Here is a 6228-nt window from a genome sequence, read left to right on the forward strand (position 1 = left end):
GCGTGTGGGTTCATGGTGAATTCATGGTGTTGGAAGATGATGGCTTGTCATCAGTGAATGGGGTCTATGATCATTGGCCACTCTTGTCTGGTCTTTTTGAATCACCAATCCATACCATGGCTGAGACTTTATAGGCAGAAAAGGAGTTTCCACCTCACCCGTAGAAAAAGAGTTTCCACCTCACCTGTAGAAAAGGAGTTTCCACCTCACCCGTAGAAAAGGAGTTTCCACCTCACCCGTAGAAAAGGAGTTTCCACCTCACCCGTAGAAAAGGAGTTTCCACCTCACCCGTAGAAAAGGAGTTTCCACCTCACCCGAAGAAAAGGAGTTTCCACCTCACCCGTAGAAAAGGAGTTTCCACCTCACCCAAAAGATTGTGTATTTTATTTTGCATAATATCCCATATCAGAGGTTAAATAAATTTAGATTGTGTTTAGTTTTGGATTTTTCCATATTTCCATGAGATAAAGAAGGAAGCCATTTTTTTCATTGTTTTTCCAATGTCATAGAACATTCCCCTTCCTCTGCTAATTTTCCCTGTGTCCCTATTCTCTTCGAACTCCCATCTCACCTACACAAGGAGCAGTTTACATTGGCCAGCAAACTCTCAACTTGCACGAGCAGCACTCTTTAAATTGCTGATATAAGGACTCCCATTTCTGATTGCAAGCACAGGTTCAGAGGGTTCTTCAATGGAACATCAACTGAGCAGGCAATTTAAAAAAAAACTGCAGCTGGTGGAAATCTGAAATAAAAGCAGAAGACATAGGAGACACTGAGCGGGTCACACAGCATTCATAGGATGTAAAGGGGAACTAATGTTTTGGGCCTCCTGTATGGATTTTCCCTGGGGCTCTGGTTTCCTCCTACCCTCTAAAAACATATGGGGTTATTGGGTGGCATGGGCTTGTATGTTGAAATTAATATAAATAATCCATCGGGGAGCCATGTAGATGTAACATGATTTTGGAGGAAGGTTTAAACAGCAAGTGAAATGAAGGAAGAGTTGACGTTGACAGATGGGAAACAGCACTCATGGTTCAATGCCCTACATGGATCTGCTCAACCTGTTGAGTTCCTACAGCGAGTTTGTTTTCCGCTCCAGATTCCAGAAAATACAGTCTCTTACTAATGAGCTTTGGATGTTGTTGTTCATGCTAAAAGGTTCAGCACGGCAATTCTCTTTCCAGTTAGGTTAGCCTTTGCAGTCAGTTATGTCAATGCAACTTGGCACATCTAACTGATCAAGAGCTTAAAGAATATTTTTTTTAAGAATCTTTCTTGTTTTTCAGTTATCTTTAAATTTAGAGATCCAGCCTTTTCAGCCCATGAGCCCATGCCACCCAATTAACCTAATAACCCCATATGTTTTTAGAGGGTAGGAGGAAACCGGAGCTCCTGGGAAAACCCACGCGGGAGGCCCAAAATTTTAGTTCCCCTTTACTTCCTATGAATGCTGTGTGACCTGCTGAGTTTCTTCAGCACATTTATGTATTGCATGAAATATTAATTACTGAGAAAGAAAGTGAATGCATGGCAGTAAATACCCTTTTACACAGAGAACCCACTAAATTGGCATGTCAACGACCCATGTTTAAAGAGCGGTCGGGTTAGATCAGAGCGTTCACACTGAACCAAGAAAAGCCAGGTCAGTGCTCGTTTCGGCAGCACATATAGTAAAATTGGAATGATACAGAGAAGATTAGCATGGCCCCTGCGCAAGGATGACAGGCAAATACGTGAAGCGTTCCATATTAAAAAAAAAATATATATAAAAAAAACAAAAAAGATAAAAAAGCCAGGTCACGGCGACCTTTTATATAGGGACCTGGCATTCCGGTGCAAAAGGAGGTGGGACCTGTAGCATTACAGCGTTGGCGTCCCGGGAAGGCAGGTAAGCCTTTACACAAGAGCTGTTGTGAAATGCATCAGCTCTGATACTACCTACCTTGACGGGTAAGTACCAGGATAAAATAACCTCCCCATCCTGGTTTCGTCGTGTTCACACAAGAAGTGAAACGACAAAAAGGTGGTTAATTATTGTCTTTCAAGGGCAGTGTAAAAGGGCCTAAAGATTTCCAGTGACTCAAAAATAGATAAGCAGGCAAGTTGTAAAATAGGTAGAGAGGGATTTTGAAAGGTTAATTGAATGGACAAAAGGTTGGTAAATTGGGTGTAATGTGGGGAAAATGTGAAGTTGCTCATTTTGGAAGGAAGAACAAAAGGTTAGGGTAATATTTAAATGGACAAAAATAAACTGCAGAAAGCTTCAGCACAATGAGGGTGGAAGTGTGTGTGGGTGGGTGAGAGGCCCAAAACATGGACTGCCTTTTACTTCCTGGTGAGTTTCTCCAGCACTTTTGAAATAGATGTTCAACAGTTGTTAGGAAAGGTGACTGGAATGTTGGAAATATAAACAAAAAATACTGGACACACTTGGCCATATATAATTCTGTCGAAGAGAAAAATTGCAGTTTGAAGGCCCTCCATTGGTGCTGGCTTTCATAGAAGGGAATGTTGGCCCTTATTTCCATGAGGTTGGATACAAAGGAAGGAAAATTTCACTGCCACTGTACAAGATGCTGGTGGGGCCACATCTCGAGTAATATGAAAATGTTAGTTCCCTATTTAAGGAAAGATCAGTTCAGAAAAGGTTCACTGAGATCCTGGGTACTTGGAGAAAGTTTTATGAAAAAATTAAACTTGACATATTGGAGCTTAGAAGAATATCTTTTATTTAGTTTTCATTTAGAGATCTTTGGCTTGGCTTCGCGGACGAAGAATTATGGAGGGGGTAAAAAGTCCACGTCAGCTGCAGGCTCGTTTGTGGCTGACAAGTCCGCTGCGGGACAGGCAGACACGGTTGCAGTGGTTGCAGGGGAAAATTGGTTGGTTGGGGTTGGGTGTTGGGTTTTTCCTCCTTTGCCTTTTGTCAGTGAGGTGGGCTCTGCGGTCTTCTTCAAAGGAGGTTTCTGCCCGCCAAACTGTGAGGCGCCAAGATGCACGGTTTGAGGCGTTATCAGCCCACTGGCGGTGGTCAATGTGGCAGGCACCAAGAGATTTCTTTAGGCAGTCCTTGTACCTTTTCTTTGGTGCACCTCTGTCACGGTGGCCAGTGGAGAGCATTTAGAGATACAGCACAGAAAATAGCCCTTCCCAGCACATGAGCCCGCACTGCCCAAATGCATCCGTTATCATTTAGCCTACTGACCCTGTATATCTTTGGAACATGGGAGGAAACCGGAACACCCAGAGGAAACTATACAATCACGGGACTGAACGTACAAACACCTTTCAGGCAGCAGTGGATCTGAACCCAGGTTGCTGGCAGTGATGTAGCATTGTCTTAATGATACTGCCCAAATATCATTGAAGATTCTGAGGGAACAGGGTACTTCCTGTCATGAGAGGTCCTGATCAAGGAAACATGGTCTCAGACAAAAGCAAGCCAAGTCTGAGATGACGAAAGATTTCTTCTCATAGAGGGCTTAGAACTCCTTGCTGTAGAGAACTGTGAGGGCAAAGTCCTTGGGCATAACAATGAGATAGATTTCTAATGGGGAAAGGAAATCATGGGTTATGGGAAAAGGGCAGGCAAGTACAATATGGGATGAGTTATGATGGTGAAGCCTTCTTTCAACTAGTTAACAAATATATACAGGTGCACTGTGAAAAGTACACTGACTCGTTGCATCACAGTCTGGATTAGGAATTTAACTGCCCAGGAACACATAGGCTACAGAACATTGCAAACATTGCCAACTCCAATTTCCCATCCATTGCAGACATTGATGTGAGGCACTGACTCAAGAAGGCAACCAACATCATAAAGGACATCCATCATGCTGGTCACTCTCTCCTTTCGCCACTTCCTTTGGGCAGAAGGCACAGAAGCCTGAAATCCAGCACCTCTAGGTTCAGGAACAGTTTTTTCCAACAGCTATCAGACTCTTGAATCTCCCTTATTACACCACTAAGTAAATCCTGTGCCATAGGTGCTCTGTGGTAAGGGATTGCTTAAGGTGGTAGGTGGGTGGAAAGAAAAAGTTTGAAAACCACCATTTTAATTGTCATTAATTGACTCATTATGAGCACAGTTTCATATCTCCAAAGGAAATGGGCCAATGACAATTTTTCCTCAAGCAAAATATTTCAGTAACAATTGGGTCTAGAGAGTGATTCTCAACCTTCCCATTCACATACCACCTTTAGCAATCCCTTACTAATCATAGAGCACCTATGGCTTAGTGGTATGTGAGTGGAAATAAAAAGGTTGAGAACCACTGCACTATTCAGAAACTGCTCTGACACCACAAAAGGCTGTCTGCACAACTGAAAGTCACTTTCTTGTATTAGGATTAGTATGAATATTTATATCTAATGTATTTATTGTCTATTTGTTTAATTCAAATCTCTTGGTGCCTGCCACATTGACCACCGCCAGTGGGCTGATATCGCCTCAAACCGTGCATCTTGGCGCCTCACAGTTTGGCGGGCAGCAACCTCCTTTGAAGAAGACCGCAGAGCCCACCTCACTGACAAAAGGCAAAGGAGGAAAAACCCAACACCCAACCCCAACCAACCAATTTTCCCTTGCAACCGCTGCAATCGTGTCTGCCTGTCCCGCATCGGACTTGTCAGCCACAAACGAGCCTGCAGCTGACGTGGACATTTTACCCCCTCCATAAATCTTCGTCCGCGAAGCCAAGCCAAAGAAAGAAATTCAATTAATTTACTATTATAATCTGCTCAGCTACAGCAAGTAAGAATTGTAGTACATGTGTACATTTACAATGTGTATGACAATAAACTCATCATCTCATCTCATGATGGGAGATGGAGGAGTGGTGATTATTAGGGACAAGATTATGCAGGCAGAGTGAAGGGACATGGCCATAAACAAAGACAAAATAAAATTTATATTTAAAAAAAAATGAAGGATCAGGCTCCCTGATATGTGGAGTTTAGCATAGAAAAGAGCTGAAGGAAGAAATATGCAGAGAAAGTCAGGGCAGAGTAGATGGAGGGTTATGGGCATCGTGCAGGGAGGTGGGACTAGAAAGGGGTGTTTGGTTCGGTGCGGACTAGAAGGGCCTAATGGCAGAGAAAGTCAGGGCAGAGTAGATGGAGGGTTATGGGCATCGTGCAGGGAGGTGGGACTAGAAAGGGGTGTTTGGTTCGGTGCGGACTAGAAGGGCCTAATGGCAGAGAAAGTCAGGGCAGAGTAGATGGAGGGTTATGGGCATCGTGCAGGGAGGTGGGACTAGAAAGGGGTGTTTGGTTCGGTGCGGACTAGAAGGGCCTAATGGCAGAGAAAGTCAGGGCAGAGTAGATGGAGGGTTATGGGCATCGTGCAGGGAGGTGGGACTAGAAAGGGGTGTTTGGTTCGGTGCGGACTAGAAGGGCCTAATGGCAGAGAAAGTCAGGGCAGAGTAGATGGAGGGTTATGGGCATCGTGCAGGGAGGTGGGACTAGAAAGGGGTGTTTGGTTCAGTGCGGACTAGAAGGGCCTAATGGCCTGTTTCCGTGCTGTAATTGTTATGTTATGTTAGAGTATAAAAATTGCAATAAAAATAATGGGATTGTCAACTTAGCTTGCTTAATTGGACCAGAGAGGCAGATAAAGTGGACAAAGCAATGGAATTCTTACAGCATGGACAGGATTCATCTCTAACTCAATGTGTATGGAGCTTCATTTGTGAACGTTCACTGTTGGGGACAGCAAGAGAACAGAGGTGAGGAGTAAATTCAGGGCTTTTAAGCGAAGAGTCAGCAGAAACTGCAGTTATGGCCTCCAAATGAAATGATATATGGAGAGGTGCTTAATTCACAAGGATAACACTGGAATTCCATGGGTCTGTGTAACAGTAGGGATAAACAGGCTCTTGACAAAAATGAAAGGTGTCCTAATAGAGGCAGAAGAGATTGATAGAATAGATACAGAGAGAATGTTTTCATGGAGTGGAGAGAACATGGAACAAGCAGTTGCAGTGAATGTGTATAGAGAGCTGGGCTAGAATCTGAGGGAGAAGGGAATGGAGGGTGATGATGATGAGACTGGTGGTGCATTAATGCCAGCAGGGACCGAGTGGGTCAAATGGCCTGATTCTGTGCTATGCATTTAATGAAAGCAACCGAGATGATTGAACCTAATGATGCATGAACAGCTGATTAGACAATCCCTCATAACTGGCTAATGACTGCATAAACAAGGGGCTTTATCACTGA

The 6228-nt window shown here is 43.8% G+C and overlaps 1 non-coding gene across 1 annotated transcript; it reads left to right on the forward strand.

Moving 5' to 3' along the window:
- The first annotated feature begins 1652 nt into the window (after positions 1–1652).
- On the forward strand, positions 1653–1759 carry LOC138743746 (U6 spliceosomal RNA). The gene has a single exon (XR_011345050.1). It is a non-coding gene; the product is annotated as a U6 spliceosomal RNA (small nuclear RNA).
- The last annotated feature ends 4469 nt before the right edge of the window (positions 1760–6228 follow it).

The sequence above is a fragment of the Narcine bancroftii genome, chromosome 9 (genome assembly GCF_036971445.1).
Source record: "Narcine bancroftii isolate sNarBan1 chromosome 9, sNarBan1.hap1, whole genome shotgun sequence".
In the NCBI taxonomy this organism is placed as follows: Eukaryota; Metazoa; Chordata; class Chondrichthyes; order Torpediniformes; family Narcinidae; genus Narcine; species Narcine bancroftii.